The sequence below is a fragment of the Hylobates moloch genome, unplaced genomic scaffold (assembly GCF_009828535.3).
Source record: "Hylobates moloch isolate HMO894 unplaced genomic scaffold, HMol_V3 SCAFFOLD_11, whole genome shotgun sequence".
NCBI classification, from domain to species: Eukaryota; Metazoa; Chordata; class Mammalia; order Primates; family Hylobatidae; genus Hylobates; species Hylobates moloch.
The window spans coordinates 32099576-32121790 of NW_026652286.1; the positions used below are offsets into that span (position 1 = coordinate 32099576).

Consider the following 22215-nt stretch of genomic DNA (forward strand, 5'->3'; position numbering starts at 1 on the left):
TACATTCTGCCAAGTGTCTTCTCTGACAGCTCTGCCATTATACTGTGCTCAGGAGGATAGAGAGTGAGATTTGTTTCATGATCTGCATTAGCCTTTCGACATTAAGGGAAGTGTAAACCTGGAGACCTGCTGCCCAGGCAGACATGTGGGCAATCCAAACAGACACCGCTCTCTGCTGCTGACCATTCCTTCCTGGCTGAGCTGCATTCTCACTGCCTGGTGAGCAGGAAGTCTTCAGGCCTAGCAGCCCACTCCAAGGTCTGTCATGGATGCCAGAGCAGGCCCTGTCCAAGCCACAGAGGTTCTTCAAGGGGCCAGGGAAGATGACCTTCTAATCACTAAGATCTGCTCAGCCCATTCCCCTAGCCTGGGCTCCCCTCTTTACATTCACTGACTCAGCCACTTCTCCAGGGCACAAGCCTGCCACCGAATAGATAGCCAGGCTGGTTCTGGGTGTAGTGGCCACCCTCATGTTTATGTATCCACTGTACTCTTTCCATGATCTCCCGCATCCAGAGGCTTAGCTCTGAATCCTTTCTTCCCAAGAAGGTGGTTAGAGTCCTCATGAAAATTGTCAACCCTTTTCACACACACATACTTAAGTTCAACCTCCAGTAAAACCCCCTGTTATGAGTTGCCGGATTTATAAAGTTGTAGTGGTTTTTGTTTGGGATAGGCCTTTAGGATATCACAGTTTACTCTTCTGCCCTCACAAAGCAGATATGGTTTAATCCATTAGATGCTATCATCATTGCCAAGTCCATTCACTTTCCCCACATCCATGTCTACCACTCGGGCTGCCACCACCCCTCACCTGGGTTACTGCAGTATTCCCTGCTCCTGCCTTGCCCCCAACTGTCAATTCCCCATACAGCAGCCAGATAGGTTTTGTTAAAAGTATACTCAGATCATGTCACTCTGCTGCTCAGACTGCCCTAATGACTTTCTATCTTATTCAAAATAAACAATAAATAGGTATCTTTTTAAAAACCCACAATAAAAAACAAAGGCAAAACTTACTAATTACAAAGTCCTACATAATCTCTCCCTTCCTCAAGCCACCCCCTTCCACAGTTACCTTGTTGTCCCTCTCCCTGAATTATCAATGAGTTCACCTTGCTTACTCCATCCAGTCCCACTGACCTATTTGCAATGTGATTTGCAATGTCTTTGGACACAATGAGGCCATTTTATTTGAAAAAAAAAAATCTTTAAATCATTTGTGATGCTTTTAATAAAGAAAATAAAGAAGCTTTCTTCTTACTCTTATGATTACTTTCAAAAGTTACCTTAGAACTGAAGTAGAATTTAGAATAACCTTTTGAGTCACTGAGATGTTTCAGATAGGAATCTCTTAGTTGCAGTAACAGAATCTCACTCAAAGTAGGACCTAGCAGAAAAAGAAGATCTTAAAATAAGAAGGCAAAGCCATTTAATGGACTATGAAGACATAAAGTGCTTCCAAACCTACAGTGAACTGAACCCAGGAGCTGAGAGAAATCTAGACCACAGCAGCTAGGCATTTGGATTGGGGATGAACAGGGAAAGTACAGGTTAAGTCTTTCTTGCCCCAATTAGGATGACACTGGAAGGGGTAAAGATGGAGACATATAAAGAGGACACGAATGAGCCTGAAAGAAAATATCCAGGGGGCTGAGGAGCTGGAGAAGACAGAAACTGGAGAAGTGAAAGAATGACTGCAGGGTGGGGATTGCAGGGCTGATGACTTCTCCTCCTCTTGGGAAATGGGCCCACTCCAGATGAAAAGCAAAGACATGGTGCATGGTAACTGAGAAATGAAAGTAATACACCTTGAGACCCCCTCAAAATTCCCTACCTCAAGCTCAAATGACACTTGGTCCTTTGCCACAGCCATGCTTTTGTTTTAAAAAAATCACAACCAGATACGTCTCCATTTTACCAAGCATTAGTTACCATGTTAAACTCAGTCAAAGATCCAGAGAAGCACAAATTACTTCCTTTTAGCAGCTTACAATCCAATGAGAAAAGGAAAACACCTGTTGGTGGAGTACTTAAATAATAGTGAGAGAGATAGCTTGGTGTATTGGAAAAAGCATGAGTTTGGGGTCAAGAAGATCTAGATTTGGACCCTGGTTCCCTCAATTACAAAATGTCCCTTAGGTAAGTTTCTTAAACCCTCAAAGCCTCGGTTTCCTCATCTTTAAAAATGGGAATAGTAATTGCTACCACCCTGTAGCTGGCAGACAGTAGGTGTTGAATAAATTTTTTTTTTTTTTTTTTTTTTTGAGATGGAATCTCACTCTGTCACCCAGGCTGGAGTGCAGTGGTGCAATCTTGGCTCATTGCAACCGCTGCCTCCTGGGTTCAAGCGATTCTCTTGCCTCAGCCTCCCAAGTAGCTAGGACGACTATAGGTGTGTGCCACCATGCCTGGCTAAGTTTTGTATTTTTAGTTGAGACAGGGTTTTGCCATGTTGGCCAGGCTGGTCTCAAACTCCTGACCTCAGGTGCTCCCCCCTGCCTCAGCCTCCAAAAGTGCTGGGATTACAGGCATAAGCCACCGTGCCCAGCCTTAATTGTTCTTCTTTTATAATGAAGATCATAATGCAACCGATCGGCAAAAAAAAAAAAAAAAAAAAAAAAAAAAAATAGGACAACCAGAAATAATCCTCTAGTAGTTCAGAAAAAGAAGAGTTCAAGATCCCAGGCCATGGAAGACGTGAGTGGGTCTCTCAGGAGGAGGGGTCCTTGAGCCACCTGTGATGGTTAATTGTATGTGTCAACTTGACTGGGTCACAGCATGCCCAGACGTTTCATCAGACATTATTCTGGATGTTTCTGTGAAGGTGTTTTTGGGTGAGAATCGCATTTGACTGAGGAAAGCTGATTGCCCTCCCTAATGTGGTTGGGCACCATCCAGTTAGTTGAAGGCTCGAATAGAACATAGAGGCTGACCCTCTGGGTGTCACAGAATTCCTCTCTCCTTACTGCCCTCAAACTGGGACGCTGACGTTTTCCTGCATTAGGACTTGAATCGAAACATCAGCTCTTCCTGGGTCTCACGTTTGCTGGCCTTTGAACTAGAACCAAACCATTAACTCTCTTGGGTGTTCAGCCTGCCTAACTTACCCTGCAGATCTTGGGACTTGCCAGCCCTGTAATCATGTGAGTCACTTTCTTATAAGGAATTAATTAATTAATTAATCCTATTGGTTCTGTTTCTCTGGAGAAGTCTGACTAATATACCACCTTTGAAGGATAGGTTAGGTTTGGATAGAAGTAGAGAGGAATTGGGGAGAAAAGGGCAAATGAAAGTGAGTGAAAATCAATTGGGTGTGTTGACAAAAACTGGAGGATGCTAACTGACAATATTAGCCAATGTTTATCAAGCTCGTATCATGAGCCAGCCTCTGCTTTACCTGTACTGTCTCATGTAACCCTCCTAAGAGTCTGATGACAAATGCTATTCCCATTGGATACAAATGCTATTCCCTTTTTAGAGATGAAGAAAGCTAGTCATGGAGAAGTCAACAATATTTTCCAAGGTCCCACATCTAGCAAGTTGCAAGATCAGAGTTCAGACCCCACTAATCTGACTCTGGGGACTATGTTGTTATATTATGCAGATAAGCATTTACTGAGGTTGAGTGGATTAAACTGGATAAAGCTGGCACATACACAGCTAGATTTTAGATGCTAGACTAAGTGGGTTAGGTAATTGCAGACCTTAGGCTCAACTTCTGCATTCTGTTGAGAAGGAAATTGAAGTTCATAGATGGGAAGTGACTTATCAGGTTCACGCAGGCCAACTAATTGAGCCAGAACTTGACCTTGGACCTTTGTTCACCTGAGTCAGCTCCTTGGACTTGCCTCAGTCAGGGTCCCTGCCCATTTTGGGGCCACATTGCAAGGTGAACCTCTCCTAGGACTGGGCCTCCCTGGGGGACCTCTCCTGCTGAGGGTCCCTCCAATCCCGCCTCAGCCTTAGAAAGCCAAGAGGAAGAGGAGCTCTTAGTCTCCCACTAACTCAGCCTGCCAGGGGACATTTCAGTCTCTCCTTTCTCCAACTGCCCTCTCTTGCTCATGCATGGGGACTCATTGCACACACTGCCTTTTCTCCGCTCCCATAGTCCCAGCTTTTCCACATGACACTAATTAGAGGTCAGCTTCAAACAAGCCTCAGGGACCAGTCCTGTCACCAGCTTGTGGTACTTTGAGTATCTATTATTGGGGACACAGGGTGACTTGGCATGGCCATCCTGGCTGCAACCTGACATTAACCTCAGGGCCCAGCACCCACTGGTTCCCATTCTCATGACCTGGGCCTGACTGACTGACCATTTCACTGAAGTCTAGGAACAGGTGCCGGTCCCACTGCACAATTTCCTAGGTTGTTTTCAGTCAAGTCAGATTCTACTTCTGTCTTCTCTGCACCCATCTTGAGGGAGGCTCTTGAGTTCTAATGATAACCCAGATATAGTGTCCGAGTCACTCTGGAAAAGAACTAGTCTCGGGGCAAAAACATGGAGGCCACTCAGTCATTCAGCAATGTGGATTAACCACTTACTGTGTGTCAGACGCTGCTATACAATGATGAAAATGACAGAGTGCCTGCCCTCATGGGGCTGAGAGCAAAGGTCCATCACAGACCAAAAAGCCATCACAGTCCAGAGGACAAGTGCATGATAGAGGAAAATACTGGTTGCTAAGAGGAAATACAGCAAGGGCATTGAAACGTGGCCTGGCCATTAGGACTGGGGTGGGGTTGGCTAAGAAGGGCTCCCAGCAGCACCGATATCTGAGCCAAAAAATGGATAATTCTCCAGGCAACAGGGCATAGATGTAAATGTATGTGGTGTAGCTGTGGTCAGGAAGGTGGAGATAGTTTCCCAGCAAAGGGAATCACAGGTACGTGATAGAAGAGGATGAGAGGAAACCTATTGTGATGTGGACTGACAGTTGTGTTGTTCTGATGAAACAAAGCTCACAAGGGAGATGATGGATGATGCCAAAGTTGTCATCCAGGACTGCATTGTTGGGGAAGTCCTTGGAAATTATTTTTATGTGTTTGGGATTTATCTTGTAGCCTTACAGAGCCATTAAAAATTTTTAAGCTGAGGAATGACATAGTTAGCTTTGCAACTTAGACAAAGAAGTAAGTGTGACAACAGGGATGTGGTCGAATGCTAGGGAGCCAGAGGAGGGGGTGATTCATTCTGTCTGGTTTGAGAGCCACACCAGAAATTCATCCTCAGGGCCCAAGGCCCTTCTTCTGAATACATTCCTGATTCTGGTCCCGCAATCAATGCCTCCCTCAAGCCTACCCTCCAGCTCCTGGCTGAGCTTTCTAGCAGCTTCCAGACCTATTATAGAACTTGGTCCCTGCCCTGATACCTCCTGCTGCTGACAAGGGGCTTGGACATTGTTCTCTCCTGTTAAGCGAGATGTACTCTCCCTGCCAGCACCAGGTCAGCCCCCATGCCCAACCCCACCACAAAGCACGTCCAGGCTTCAGGCCCTTCTAAACTTGCTTCACTCCACAGCAATCTGTTCCTCAGCTCCTGATAACATAGCTTAAACTGTAGGTGATTTAAGATCAGACCATGGCTCGGCATGGTGGCTCACGCCTGTAATCCCAGCACTTTGGGAGGCCTAGGCGGGCAGATCACCAGGTCAGGAGATTGAGACCATCCTGGCTAACATGGTGAAACTCCGTCTCTACTAAAGTACACACACACACACACACGCACAAACACACACACACACACACACACACACACACAATAATAAAAATAAAAAAAATTAGCTGGGCGTGGGTGCCTGTAGTCCCAGCTACTCTGGGGGCTGAGGCAAGAGAATCGCTTGAACCCATGTAGGCAGAGGTTGCAGTGAGCTGAGATCGTGCCACTGCACTCCAGTCTGGTGACAGAGCGAGACTCTGTCTCAAAAAAAAAAAAAAAAAAAGAGGGTCAGACAACGATAGGAGCACAGGAATGATTGATGCCCTTAAAGAGATAAACCTCTCACCACGCCCTTTAAGGATTCTAATTTAGCTATGACGACCTTGAGCAAGTTTTTTTAGCCTCTCTGCCCTCAATTCCCTCATCTGTGAATGCTTATAGGAACAAGACCCACCGCATGCGTTTATTGTAAAGATGCAATGACTTAACATATGTCAAGCTTTAAAAAGCCCTTGGCATATTGCTACACACTGTTGTTACTAAGAGCAGTCTCCTGTGCCTGAAATAAACAGAAACAGCATCCTATGAGATAATGCAGAGAGCAGAAAAGGGGAGGGGTCAGTGAGTCAGGGAAGGGGAAAATTAGTGGTGTTCCCCTCAAACAAAACCACAAAATGTCTTCATAACTAAGTAACATTTTTTAACAGAAAATGCTTCCGTAAGGTAGGCAGCTGCTCAATTTATCCATGCCTATTGGCTTCTCAATTTTGCAGAATCCTCGGGCTTCCCTCACATTGAACATCTGGGGCAGAGGAAGAAGTTTGGCCTTTGGGTTCGGACCAAACTGAATTTAGAAAATGACACTGCCACACCCTGGCTGTGTGATCTTGGGAAGCTCACTCAAATTCCATGAGCCTCAGATTCCTCATCTGTCAAGTGGGCACAATCCCACCTGCCTGGAAATGCAGAGGTGAGAGAGTCTTTCTAAATAGGCTGGCCTGATGTGGTAGTCAAGTCAGGGGAGTCTCCTTCCTCTTGGATCTCATGTCCTGACATACTCAGGAGAAACACCCTCCAAGCGAAAGGAAGACAGAAATATCCTGTGACATGAGCAGAGATGAGCTCTCAGGAAGTGAAATTTTAGACAGTGATCAATGAGGTTGCCTCTTGTACCCTCTTCCTTGAGGATTTGGGGCATCGTCATTCTCAGGGCCAAGGCTTTTCCAGGACTGGCCTTTTCCAGGCCAAGTCTTTTCCAGGGTCAGAGGAACTCACAGGAGAAGCACAGACCTCCTTCAGTGTTCCACATCCTGCTGCCCCCAAACTGGGCTGTCAGCCCAGGAGTCATTAGCAGGTAGCAGGGCTGAGCGTGGGGCCATCAGTCAGAGGAGAATGTCTGCTGCCGTTCCTGAGATGCAATGGTGCCCTGAGGAGCCATTGGCAGGAATGATGATGGGTATTTAAGCAAATGAACTGTTAATGACCAGGCAGAGGTGAGCTGCCTCCCAGACCAGCTGGAGCCCAGAGTTGGCAAACGAGGGTGAAGTAGGAATGAGGAGAGACTGGAGAGGAGAGACTTCATTTTCTTCTCAGAAATGGGTTCCCCTAGGGAATCTTGGTTAGCCATGGGGCAATGCCTGCTTTATGTGCTGTCCCCTACCCTGGGACTCCCCATCCTTCCATGAATTATTTTTAAAAAACTTCTGGCTGCCCTGCCCAGTTATACCCCATACCACCCCTATTCTTCTAGCTCAGTTCTTCCTGCCATATAGCAAAAAGGAGTCTTGCTGAAAGCCCATATCAGCTGGAAGTGAACAGCAGGGATACTGGCTGGCTAGCTCGGGTCTGATGGATCCTGGGGGCTGAGGACTGAGTGGCTGGGGCAGATGAAAGTGGTCATATTAACAATACACCATCTACTGATAATAGTATTGCTACCACAGCTGTGTATGAAATGCCAAATGTGTGCCAGACGTTGTTCTAAACTTTTTTTTTTTTTTTTTTTTTTTTTTGAGACGGAGTTTCGCTCTGTCACCTAGGCTGGAATGCAGTGGCACAATCTCAGCTTACCTCTGCCTCCTGGGTTCAAACAATTCTCTTGCTTCAGCCTCCTGAATAGCTGGGATTACAGGTGTGTGCCACCATGCCCAGCTAATTTTTGTATTTTTAGTAGATACGGGGTTTCAGCATGCTAGCCAGGCTGGTCTCGATCTCTTGAACTCAAGTGATCTGCCCTCCTCGGCTTCCCAAAGTGCTGGGACTACAGGCATGAGCCACCATGCCCAGCCTGTTATAAACTCTTAATCAACACTGTTTAATTTATTACTTACACAATCCTTGAAGACTGATGCTCCCATTTAACAGAGGAGGAAACTGAGGCTCAAACAGAAGAAATAACTTGCCCAGAAATTAGGGACCCAGAAGGTTTGTCCATATAGTCAGCAGAGAGAGTGAAACTAGAGAATTTCAAAATTCCAACCTTTTATTACCTAAAGCACAATGTAGCTACAGTAAAGAATCCTCTGGCTTGAGAAGTCTTTGAACTGAGAACAGAAGGTGGGGCCAAGATCAAGACGTTGTGCCCTTCAGATTTCCCACAGATTCAGATGGACAGGAGGCAGGTGCCCTCAACATTCTACAGGCTCCTGTGCTTGTTCCAGCCTCCACACCTTTATACTCTCACTTTGTCCATTCCCTTTAGGCCCATCTAAATCCACAATGGTAAAGAATGTGTTATCTGGCAAAAAGCATCAGCTCTGCCCTTAGACAGAACCTGCCGCATCCTTGCTGTGTGGCCTTGGTTAAATTACTTAGCCACTCTGAACCTGTTTTCTCATATGTAAAGTGGGATAGTGATTATTTTGTAATTGTTAGGTAAATAAACAGACAAAAACAATCTTGGCGTCAATGTGGTATAGGAAGCAGATCACTTTTTATTTCTTGGCTGTGATTCCTGACAGCAGGGTGGATTGGGTAATTCTTTTGACCTTCTGTTTTCTAATTTGCAAAATGGAATAATTTTTCATATCTGGCAGGATCTTTTTACATTTTAGAGATGATGTAAATAAAATGTCTAATACATAATTGGTCACCAAAAATAGTAACTGCAATTAGCCTTTTTATCAATTAGATGTATATTGTGCCTGACCCAGTGCCTGGGTTCCACACTTAGAAGTTCCTTGTCCCTCATTCTTCTCTTCTACCCTATTCTCTGAGAAACTTTCTTTGTGCCTTCTCCAGGAAGGCTTCTTCTGTCACCTACAGCACTCTATCTCCTCTGAGCTCAAAAATTTCTTTCACAGTTAGTAATTAACCAAAGCACTTCTCGTATTGTCCACTGATGCTTCATTTGTTGGTAAGCTGTCACTCTGGAACTTCATAAGAAGCCTTTAATTGGCTTTAAAAAGACACATAACTCTTTTCTCGAAAGTTGAGTTTCCTTATGAACAGATGGAGGCTTGGATCAGAACCTGGTCTTGTCTCCAAACCACAGGATTTTACAGGACCTCAGGCTGACCCTGAGCACAATCTACTCCTCTCCCCGAGCCTTTGCTCACAGAATCCACTCTTCCTCAAATGGCCTTATCCACCTCCATATTCCAGGATGCATCTTAAATGCCACTTTGTCCATGAAGCTTCCTTAATCCCCTCCAGGCAGAGGTGATTTCCCCTTTGAAATTACAGAATCTTTAGACCCACTAGCCCTTGTAGATCTTCCTGAACTTCACCTAGAGTTGCCATTCCCCCTACGGGAACTAAAGTCTCTAATCACATAAGTGTGAGTCATGCATTCCCATATCTCCTATAGCCTGAGCACTCTAAGCCTTGCTCTATAAGTATCACTGAATCTTAGGGCCCTTTTCTGAGGCCTACAAAGGGACCCAAAGATTTACTACACAAACCTTATTAAGGAGCCATATTGAAGTCACCATCTCTGCTAAAAGGAGACAAATCCTCATAGGATCTCTGGGTATCACTTTCACATAGACACCTACCTTCCTGCACCCCATCTTTCTCTGTTCCCTGATGCCCTTTCTATAGCAAGATTATCTTCATTTCATCGTATTTCTTTTGACACCTGTGCTAGGAGCTCCAGACCACAGTGAATTCCCTGACTCCACACACTATATTTTTCTTCTGCTGTAACTGGCATCTGTTCAGGCGGATGAGTGCATATTTATTAGATCTCAGCAGGTTTCGGCCACTTTAATTGTTTTCTAGTGAAACGTGCCCATTGCTAAAACCAGACCTTGTTGGCCATTTATCAGGTCAGCTAAGTGAAAGGGGAGCTGTGTGGAGACGGGAGTTCAGGCAGGTCCAGGAAATTCTGGCTGCAGAATGAAGTCACGCCAAAGAAAAATGAATCCCTGGATGGTGATCTGGAACTGATGGATTAAGAGATAAGCACCGGAGTTGTGATCTCAATACACAGAATCACTGGACCAGTCATTCTCATAATTAGATGCAAGTGGCAAGCATTTAGTGTTTTTTTTTTTTTTTTTTTTTTTTAACTTTTAAAAGTGCATGGAGCAAAAGCCATTGGAAACGGCAATTGCCATTTTTCGAAGAAGAGGTTGGGGAAAGGAAGTGAGCAGTATTTATTAAGAGCCTAATATATGCTATGCACTTAACATAAATTGGTGGTTTCCTGATTTGTTTATTCAGAAAAACTTTTTTGCATATGATATTTCTCCAGAAGCCCAACATGTAAAAAAGAGAAGAGCTGCTCTTGCCGAAGCTTAGGTGAGACACCTGAAGCCCACCTATTCCTTTTGTCCCTTCCTTACTCAAATTCTCATCAAATTAGTCCTTGAAGCCCATGTGGCCCTTTTCACAAACATTGCCTATCTCAGCCCTGGCAGCAACTCTCTAATGATGATATTATTTACCAATGTGTTAAGTGAGAATGAAAGCAGTATAGTCACATGGCTGGGAAGTGGAGAGAAGTCAGGCTTAGAACTCAGCTATCCTGACTACAACAAGGTGAGTGCTCCTTCCACACCATCAGGATATCACCTCGTTGGAAGAGGATAGACTGTGGTCAATGATCCCCAGTCGGGCTATGCCTATGTATTAGTCCGTTCTTGCACTGCTACAAAGAACTACCTGAGACTTGGTAATTTATAAAGAAAAGAGGTTTAATTGGCTCATGGTTCTGTAGGCTATACAGGAAGCATGGCTGGGGAGGTCTCAGGAAACTTACACTCGTGGCAGAAGACAAAGAGGAGGGAGGCACATCTTACATGGCCAGAGGAGGAAGAAGAGCACAAAGCAGGAGGTGCTACACACTTTTAAACAACCAGATGTCATGAAAACTCACCATCATGAGAACAGCAAGGGAGAAATATGCCTCCATGATCCAATCACCTCCCACCAGGGCCCTCCTCCAACACTGGGGATTACAGTTCAACATGAGATGTGGGCAGGAACACAAATCCAAACCATATCATCCTGTATCCATGTGAGAGGGGCAAGGGCTTAGAAAAAGAGAGAGACTGGAGAAAATCAAGCAATAATCTTTGGCCTGACCAGAAATGGAGTAGAGAGGGGAGGCAACAGAGATGAGAGCCCATTTTGCTTTTATCCAGATGATATCCCCAAGACAGAGGTTCTGTGTTCTACTCTGCCTCCTCTGAAGTGAGAGGGCTCCCCGCCAGTTTGCTGCCCTCCATCTTGTCTGACTGTCCCTGTCACCAGCACTGCCTTGTTTCTGGGTGATACAGCCAGTTGCCTGATAAGATCCAGTCCTCACAGTCAAAAGAGGGCTCTGAACCTTAGAGCCTCAACAAGAAAGAAGCTGTTGCAGCCCCTGATGGACAGTAAAATCCAATGGTAAAGATGGTTTAATGTCCCCCAAATGCCTATTTGCTTGTGGACATGTTGAATGCGACCAGACTGAGGGCTGATATCCAGATGGAAATGTCCAGCAGCCCAGCCAGGGTGGGTGGGGGTAGGGTGGGCTGGGATATCTTTCTCCTGTCTAGTCCTCAATAGTCCTTTCTCCTCTTACTCACCAGGTAGTGCTGACTTCCAGACCACTGAGATCACCTGCGTAAGTCTGGCAACAAATAATCGTTTTCCAGGAAATGACCAGAAACTCAGCCTGCTTTTTGTTATTTCACCAGCCCCATCATCTTTCCTTTATTCTAGAGCTCCTGGCACACTTACATGAATCTCTTGAAAGAAAAGAAATGACAGCATTCATTCCATACTAATACAATGGTGCCCTACAGAAAGGCTTTTTGCTGGAAGACATAGTAGATGGACCATTTCCCAACTTCTTTTTCTTTGCCAACTTCCAGCCAAAGGTATCCATATGACACAGCCCTGGACAGGATAATTGGAAGTCTGTTGTGGGATTTCTGAGAAAGCTTTTGATTTTCTGACAGAGACATTTTTGCTTCCCCTTACCACTTCCTACTGGATTACAGATATGATGGAAAGAGCTGCAGCAGCCATAATGCAACCATAAAGGAGAGGAGAAGAGAATTGCAAAGGCATCAACCCACATTGAATTGAACTTCTAAGTTAACAGTAGCAGTTACTTGCTTCCAGATATCTTTGTGTGTGAGAACGTTAAATCTGTATGTGTCTAAATCAGTATGGGTGAATATTTCTGTCACTAAAGTCAAAAGCATTCCTGAAACAGTGCATGATTCTATATGACCCTTACTACAACCCTGGTAAATAGGTATTATTATCCTTCATTTAAACATGAGGAAATTAAAGTTGGGAGAAACTGACTATACAAAAGTCATTAATCGTATGAGTGGTAGAATTGGGATTTAATTTCAAGCTTTTCATGCTACACTCACAAACCCATACCAAATAAGAAATTAATATATTACATATATTAAGATATTATATATCATATCTGTATTATATTTAATTTCTTACATACATTTTATATATTTATATGTACTTTTACATATATATTTATATATACTTATTCCTTATATGTCTACACACACAGACACACACACACACACACACACACACACACACTTTTTAATCCTATTGCCTAATTTCCTTGGAGTCCATGGTAACAACATCCCCTTTATCTTGGGCCTGTGATGATTTCTCTCCTAGGCTAACATTACTCTCAGCCCACTAGATACAAGTAAAAATCATCCAGGAGAAAATACAGATGATTTGGAAGTGCCATGCTTCCTAAATATCAAGAAATAAGAGAGTCTGAGTGTGGGAGGCAGCGTGTAGAGCATAAAGAGCAGAGAATCTGGAGCGGACAGATGTAAGTCATAGCCCAGCACTGTCTAATGCTAAGTTGCTATGAATCCATTGAAAAAACACTTCCCCCTCCATGCCCCCTCCATGCAACTGGGTTTTCTCATCTATCAAATGGAATGAGTATCTGGTGGGGGCAATGGGATTTGTGTGTGTGGGGGTGGGGGAGGACTGGAATAAAGGGAGTTGTTAGGTGACACTCAAAATCATTTTAATGTGAAAATGCCATAACTGGGAGATATATACACATATATGACTACTGGCCAGTAAACCCACCTCGACCAGAATTACAGATTCTTTCATGATTTGTTACCTGTGAAGTGGAGATGATGGTGTAGAGGATGGGAATGCACAAGAGACAGCAATCAGCAGAGGTCCAACACCTCCTAAGATCCACCTTTGTCACCTTGAGGTCTTTGAGCTATGGCCAGGGACTTGAGTTGGCTGTTTGTTCCCACTGTAGAGAGTTTGCTCTCAGAAACCACATCTTTATGACCCCACTCCATCAGGGCGTAGCAGGGAATGTATTCCTCTAGGACATCTTCACCATTTTCTTACCGGTCACATCAGCTTTTTCCTTTTTTTCTTTTTGCAACGAGTTCCAATGCCCTCTATCCATTTTGTGCTGCTATAACAGAATACCTGAGACTGTATAATTTATAAAGACCAGAAATTTATTTCTCACATCCCTAGAGGCTGGGAAGTTCAAGGTCAGGGTGCCAGCATCTGGTGTTGGCCTGCTTGCTGCATCCTCACATGGCAGAAGAGCCGAAGAGAGCAAACCCACTTCCAGAAGCCTTTTTTATAGTGGCATTAATCTGTTCATGAAGGGCTGTGCCCTTGTGACCTAAATGCCTCCCATTAGGCCCTACCTCACAACACAGTTGCATTTGGGATTAAACATCCAACACATGAATTTTGGAAGACATATTCCGACTATAGCAACCATGCTCTCAAATCTACAGAGGCAAAGCAGTCACTCTGTACCCCAGTCACTAGTAGGTTGGGGGTCCCATCCTCCATACCATAACATCATAATTTGGTGGATAGAGTGGGCTTCTGCATGTGATCATGCCTGTACTGGACAAACGGTTTCGTTTGCAGACCTCACTTCTATCCTCCTGTTTTACTGGGTCATGCCAAGAACAAGCCTCTCACAGAAGCTGCTTGTTCTTGGATTACACTTTCCTGACATCAAAATGTTTGCTGAGATTATGCAAAATAGAGTGAGATTAACATGTCTTGTTCAACTGAATAGCCCCAGGCTCTTGGCTTTCCTACACCACTTGAGCTGCCAAAATAAATTCCCACCCACGGATATCCTGAGTTTGTCTGGCTTGCTTAGAGTAAAAGCATGGAGACAGAGGAGCTGTTACATAGCAGATTCCCCCACATTCACAAAGGAAGCCACAAAGCAATTCCATCCAAAGCGACCTTCCGGCCCCTCCCAGAGTGGAGTTTCTTTCCTTCCTGTCCTAACCAAAAGGACATTTTTGACTAAAAGCCAAAGTGTCAACACCTTCTTTTGTGGGGGACAGCCTTCTGGATCCCCATAGTTTTTACTTACATCACTCCTTTATTCTGCATTCAACAAATATTCAATAAGTAAACATATTACTTACTTAAACACTTATTATGCCGGGCATGGTGCTAGGCCACAGGGAGCCAATGGCAAAAGAGATCATGTGGTCCTGGCCATTGGTTTACCCTGTACAGTTAACACTATAGTCTCGCTTTCTTCCTCTACAAGGTCATTGCTTTGTCGGCTAAGAAAGAACCATGAAGAAAAACACTTGGTTACCTAACCCATGAGGGTTTCAAATTTCAACTTATCTAATTTTTGGTGAAATTCCATGTGACAGACTCAGCTATAGGTAATTTCTCATGTGTTTCAAGTGCTCAGTAAATATCTGTGGAATTTGATTGTTTGTTAACATCATCACTGCTGTGAAAGAAATACCATTTGCCTCAGTTTTTGGGTAAGATGAGCTATAGAAACTTTCCCAAGGTATATAAGTGGTGGAGCATTTCAATGTTACTTCCATTACTACCATTACCACTGCTAATACTACCACCATCACACCCTATCCTATATTACCAGTATCACTATTATTACTACACTACCATTGCCACTGTGATTACCACATCATCATTACTACTGTCATACTACTACTGTCATACTACTACTGCCACTACTGCTACTTCTACGAGCAGCTAAAACTTAGTGGGCTCTAAGTGTCAAGCCCTCTACTAATATTTTAAATGCATTAATTGATTTAAACATCACACTAACCCTTTCAGTTAGAGATTATTGTCTCCCATTTACAGATGAGACAATAAAGTGACAGTTAAACATCTAGAAGTGACAAAATTAGGCTCCAACCACCGGCAGTCTGACTTCCAAGTCCATGACCGTTACCACCATCTTATACTTCCCCTCTAGATCAATTTCTAGCACCCAAACATGTGTGATTCCAAAGCCATGCTCCTAACCATGGGATTGGTAAACACTCTGAAATCCAGCGAGGCAGGTTTATGAGACATGCAGGTGTTGTGAGCTGACTCTTACCCTTGTATAGCTTCAAGGCTTCAAGGATGGCTCTACGCCAAGCTTGTCCAGCCTGTGGACCCAGGACAGGCGGCCCAGGACAGCTTTGAATGCGGCCCAACACAAATTGGTAAACTTTCTTAATGCATTATGAGACTTTTTTGTGATTTTTTTTTTTAGCTCATCAACTATCATTAGTGTCAGTGTATTTTATGTGTGGCCCAAGACAATTTTTCTTCTTTCAATGTGATCCAAGGAAGCCAAAAGATTGGACATCCTTACTCTATACCTCTCAGCAGGAACATTCCCCAACAGGGAACACAAAGGTTAGGTTGAGGAAGTAACAGCCTCTGACAAAAAGGCAGGGCAAAGATTTCTGACAGAGAGCAGAGGCCCACTATGAACCTCAGATCACCGAGTTCTAGGAGGTGCCCAGAGTTCTAATGGCAGCAGCATCTGAGCTAAGGCACTGCTCTAGCCACATCAGGAGAAGCCAGCAAGTTTTTGGCATCTCAGGCCAGGAGGGACTAACAACAGACATTCAGGCCAGACTCCTGCCACATACCACTTCATCTTCTTAATGCCATACCTCACATCAGATGTCCATTCCAGCACTGCTACTCCTTAACATAAGGCTACTGAGGGCGCCAAGCTACATCAGTCCTCTCCCCAATCCTGTAACCCCCATTTCCTCTTAACAATGGGCCCATGACAGGCCAGGCACGGTGGCTCACGCCTGTAATCTCAGCACTTTGTGAGGCTGAGGCGGGCGGATCACGAGGTCAGGAGATTGAGACCATCCTGGCTAAACATGGTGAAACCCTGTCTCTACTAAAAATACAAAAAAATCAGCTGGGCATGGTGGTAGGCGCCTGTAGTCCCAGCTACTCAGGAGGCTGAGGCAGGAGAATGGCATGAACCCGGGAGGTGGAGCTTGCAGTGAGCCGAGAGCGCGCCGCTGCACTCCAGCCTGGGCGACAGTGCGAGACTCTGTCTCAAAAAAAAAAAAAAAGGGCCCATGACAGGGTGAGACCAGTGACTCAAGCCAGGTCTGGATCCTTGTCCCCTTTTCTCTGCCTACAAGCATTTTACACATCCTTCATGATCTACCTCCATATGCACCTCCCCGTGAAGCCATTGTCTATGCCAGGACCCAAGCACTTTGTAAATCCCAATCATATGGCAACAATCAAGTTGTTTCTTCTATTTTTGAGGGTGTATCTCTTCTGGACTAGGCTTGTTGAAGACCAGTAACTTACCTTATTCATATTTGCATACCCCACAGCATCTAGTCCAATGCCTGCCTAATAGTAGGGGCTCTGTAAATGTGGGAGGAAGGAAAAAAGGGAGAAAGGGAGGAAGGAAGGAAAGAAAGAGAAGGAAAGGGAAGGAAGGAGGGAGAAAGGGAAGGAAAAAACAAAGAAAGGGAGGAAGAAAAGCACGGAAGCTAGGCATTCAGTATGCCACACCTCTGAGTTTTCCTAAGTCCAGCCCCAAATCATGTAAACATGGGTTTCCAATACAGAGACCACAAGAATTTGGTCTTTGTCATGGGCTTAGTTCATTACCATAAACTTAGACGCTGATGGAAGTAGATCTCTCAGGACCTCCTGCCAATCTGGGAGCTGATGGAAGTCCCTGGAAGAAAAAAGGAGACAGTGGTATAGGGAAGGGCATGGAATTTTACATTCGAGGACTTACTCCATCCCAGCAGACTTTAGCTTTGGGTATGTCTTCTGACAACTCTGCACCTCAGCTTCCTTCTCTATGAAACTGAACACTATCACCTCCTTCCAGGGAGTGTTGTGAGGATGTAAAGAAAAACACAGAGCATGTGAAAGTGTTTTGTGGATGGGAGCGGCCTTGTGGATGTTATTTCTTACCCAGATCAGGGTGTCTGTGTTGATGCTATTCTCCTTACTATTTGACTTTTCCTCTTGCCCTGACCCTGACCCAGGGGTGTTGGTTGTTGCTCTCAGAGAGTCTGGCCCTGGGGCTCCACCAGGCCTCGCCACTGCCTGTTTCCTTGTGCGTCCCCCATAGCGGCCTTCAATGAGGAAGCCAACCCCGGATGTGTTTTGTGCAGTGTTTGGAATTCACCTCAGCCTACCACGGAGAAAGAGGGAAGGAGAAGAAAAAGGAGACGCAGCAGCCGCCACCACCAAAGCCTCCCAGGGAGCGAGCCACTCTAGAATAGTTCCTCCTGAGCTCTGCAGAGGCCTCACCACTGAGGAAAATGCCGGAAAAATGCCGGCTAATTTCAGAGGCTCCACGTTGGTGGGCCAACATCCCAGGGAGAATGAGCAATTATGATTTCCATCTAAGCAACATATGCTGTTTGCTGGCCTCTTTCGAACAGCTGTAGGTTAGATGCTGTTAAGATTGGTCTCCTTCTCTCCTCCATATTTCAGAATTCAAATTAAACTAAAATAACAGCACCTGCTGAACAAAAACCCCATTGGAAATGTGTCCTCGTACACAATTACTGTAGGGAGGCTGGTCACCATTGTTACCCGCCTATTCTTCCTGAATGGGAACGGCAGCGAAGTTTCCCAGGCAGCTGCAGCAATTCAATTGTATAACTGGAGCTGGCCCGGCGCCAACCCTCAAGAACTCAAGTGGCACCAAAAGATACTATATTGATTTGCAATCGAACATAATAGGCCATCAGCTTAATTATTACTGAAGTGACAAGGTTCTGGGTATTTCATATTTATATTTCAGGGCCTGTGAAGGATGAATGTAAATCTTTTAAATGCACGGATTTGCATATCTTCAGAAGGGTTGAGTGCTCTTATTACATTCATAGCCTTTGAAAGACCAAAAGGACTGGCTATTGAACTCAGGTTGCCAGATCCCACCGGCATTTGCTTGGATGAAGAGACAAAAGGCATAAAATGGAAATTGCTTTTAGTCCAAAAAAAAAAAAAAAAAAAAGGCCAAGGAAAAAAAAAAGCCCACTACCCAACTCCATCAAGTTCAGGCCTCTTCGGGGGCCTTCTCTGGGAAATTGGTTATAGGTCTTATTGGACAGAGGCATTTGGATATTGGGAAATGAAACCAATGACTCTGACTTGTGAGGTCCTCTTTGCTTTCTCCTTCCCAGCCTGCATCGTGGACTCTGCAGAGCTCTGGTCAGTAGAATCTTATGAGCCACTGAGATGTGGGCAAGGGAGGAACAGGGAGAGACAGAGGTTCATTTTCCAAAAGTCCACTTCACTTATGCACCACACTAACACCCAAGACGCAAAGACAATGTTCTCATCTTTGTCCACTCATCATCATCAACCCTCCTCCCTACGTCCTTTCTAATAGGACCTGTTACCCTAGCAAGAAATTTTAAAACCATTCCAGATTTCTCCCTATCTCTCACCCTGTAGATCCAGTAAGTCATTGCAAGTTATAGATGCCTCCTCCTGAGGCCCCCATGAGTATTGCTCTCTGCCCCATCAGTCTTATGTCCTACCTCTGTCAGGTCTCATTATAAGGCCGAAGTCTGTAAGATTTTCCTGCCACACCTTCCTGCCTGCATCTTTCTGGATTGCAGTCCATTTCCTACCCTGCCATCATAAGGCTTTTCTGAAAATGCTGGAAACTCCTGCCTAAAACCTTTCCATAGAGGCCAGATGATAAAGCTCATCTCACTTCATAGTCAGGCATCAGCCTTCATGCCAAACCACTATTCCCTAGGTATGTACTTTCACCCTTTACACATGGTGTTTCAATTCTCTTTGCCTGAATGCCTTTTTCTTCTTGTCAATGGAAAGACAAGAATCACCTTTCAAGATTCCCTTTAAAACACTGCATCCTATCTTATACTTTACACAGGTCCGCTCCTCAGCAACTTCACTTCTTTCATATGTACATTATGAAAACTTGTCATATTGTCCCTTACTTAATGGTTCACACTGGGAGGTAAACTGCTTCCACTAGCAAGGCCTCACAGTCAGAAAATGTGCCTTTATATCAGGACCTGGCTCAGAGCTCGGAATGTAGAAATGTTCAGCAATTGTTAGTTGAATAATTCTTCATTCCTAGGAAACATCAGCCATGTATTGAATGTCTATAATGTGTGATATTGTTCCAGGTGCTGAACCAAAAATAGTTCATATGGGAACCGAATCCCAAGTCCAAGACACTACAATAAGCATAATAGTCAATGCTAATGACCAAGAGGATGGTTTAGACATCAAGCATCCTCCAAACACAGAGAAACAGGAAATTTGTGGCCTAGAGTGTCTGGGAGAAAGTAGGACTAGAGCTAAGCCTGAAATCCTGAAATGCTATAATTTAAGAAGTAGCAGGACTGTTTGAATTCACCTTCTCCAATCCCCACATTTTATAGATAAGAAAATTGAAGACCAAAAAAGGTAAGATTTACAAGGTTGCAACAGCAGTAGGAATTCTGGCTTCCAAATCCCTCTTCTTTCCATGATGCAGTGAGATGGGTAGGACTTGACTAGAAATGAAGTGTGGAGAATATTCCAGATGATAGCTCTACAGCACCCTCACTATCCTCAGTAACCCCAGGAACCACAGTATCATCACTATTGCCACCACTCCTCTCCCCAATACCACCATTGACACCACCTTCATTGTCTCCACCATTGTCAGTATCCCCCTGACAGCCACTGTTCCAGCCCCACTCCCGCCGTCATTCACACCACCACGATCCATATCAGAGAAGCCTCTTTGAGTGGAGAGAAAAGGTGCTTTGTTCTTGTTTCCATTATCTGTAATGAAATTTCTGCCCCTGTTCTATTCCATTTTCCTACACCATTTAGACGGCCTCTGGCCTTTCAGATCCTGGGCTCTAGCACAGAGCTGCCTTAGCACTGCCAAGGGGCATTGTGATAATCTCCCCACTCAAGGAAGAATTTTTATTCCCTTGAACTGAAAAGCTATTTCCAAGGAAGCTAGATCAATAGGAATACAGGAAAGGAAAAATAAAAGACGAAAAGGGAGAGTATTGTAAAATTTAGGAAGCCAGAATTCTGTCTACAAAGGTAATGGGCAATAAGAGTTACGATCTAATTCTTTGAAGGGGACAGTTCAAGAAGTCTGAAGGGGGAGATGCCCACTGTTACCTAGATCAGGAAACCTAGGGATATTCTCCAGGACACAGCTCAATCCCCCTTTCCCTGACTCTTGATGTCCTGGCTTATCATCTGGTTCTCCCCCTACCCTCCCTGTTGCCATCTCTGGCTTCTGTTTCGTCTGGGGCTGCATTTAGATCCACTTCCCTGGCTTATGTCCTTTGGGAAGAGCCCAGCACCTCCACTGGAATCACCCAGGAGAGAAATCCGAGGGCTGGCAAAGACTCAATCCCTGGAGTCCTCAGGCAGCAGCATCCCCAGAAGGGCCTCTCCTGCCAGGCAGAGCACAAAGGAAGGCATTATCCTGTGAGGAGGAGAGGAGCTGAGGAGGACCACCTGCTCAGGCAATTCTATGATAAAAGGAAGTGAGGCTGGAAATTGGACAATTGTTACTAAGTAGCTGAGGACCCAGCTGAGTGGGGTTTTCTTTAATAGAGACGATAGAAACCAGCTTTAAAGGCAGATGGAGATTTTCCAGAACCTAAGGGCTCATCAAGAGAAGCAGGGGAGAGAGCTAGGCCCAGGAAAGGGCATCTTTTAACAACAGTCTTGTGAAGAGCCAGAAGGAGTGGGGTTCTTTCTTACAGGGATAGGAAGCATTTCACCTGTGTCAGTATTTATTTCCTGTTCTCCTTTTAAAGGCACAGTCTTTGTGAGCACCTGGGAGGGAGAAAGTGATCCCTAAGACTTGGCGAGGGTTTGCCAAGAATTAGCTACAAAGGACCAAACACTTCTTTCACTGCTTCTAGGCTGGGAGACTGTGGAAACACTGGAAAGCAAGCAAATCTGGACTTCAAGCATTTGACAAAGTCTTTATTCTCGTGGAAAAGATAGGTGACAAAGTAATTAAGTGAATTTGGAGTTGGTTTTGATTGTGTGCCTACCGTTTGCCAAGCACCATACTGGATTTTTCACACATCGTATCACTGAATCACCTCATTCCCCTTTAACAGATGAGGAAAGTGGCTCAGAGAGGTTGACACATTTAGGCCTAGGGGAGCCTGGAAGCATATCTGCCACCTCTCTATAGCACCTGTCTACACGCTAGAACGGAGCATGCCCATGTATGCTCACAAGGCACCAGGGGAGCCTGGGAGCATCTCTGCCATCTCTCTATAGCACTTGTCTGCAGGATAGAATGAAGCATGCCCATGTACGCTCACAAGGCACACTGTTCCATCGTGCACAAACACCAATCGACACGCTCTCGGTTGCAGTCACATAGAGCTCCGACTCCCACAGATGCCATGGGTGTGTGAGCACACACTGCCTTATAGGTACGAACATGCTCCCACACCAGGGATACCTCTCAGAGGTTTTACCTTTTTGTACCTCCTGTCTCCATCTAATGGATAGCACTCCTCTTTTCCTGCATCTCAAGCTTCAGAAAATGGCGCTGATTATCTGGGGTAACATTGTGTCCGGAATTGGTGGGTTCTTGCTCTCACTGACTTAAAGAATGAAGCCGCAGACCCTCGCGGTGAGTGTTACAGTTCTTAAAGGCGGCGTGTCCGGAGTTTGTTCCTTCTGATGTTCGGATGTGTTCGGAGTTTCTTCCTTCTGGTGGGTTCGTGGTCTCGCTGGCTTCAGGAGTGAAGCTGCAGACCTTCGCAGTGAGTGTTAACAGCTCTTAAGGCGGTGCGCGTCTGGAGTTGTTCGTTCCT

At 44.9% G+C, this 22215-nt stretch overlaps 1 long non-coding RNA gene across 3 annotated transcripts in view; it reads right to left on the reverse strand.

Moving 5' to 3' along the window:
• Positions 1-22215, reverse strand: part of LOC116477299 (uncharacterized) — a 156335-nt gene that overhangs the window by 122785 nt on the left and 11335 nt on the right. For all 3 annotated transcript variants that reach the window (XR_009215713.1, XR_009215714.1, XR_009215715.1), the window contains one exon: positions 21874-22157. This is a non-coding gene — a long non-coding RNA (uncharacterized LOC116477299). The remainder of the gene's footprint in view (positions 1-21873; positions 22158-22215) is intronic.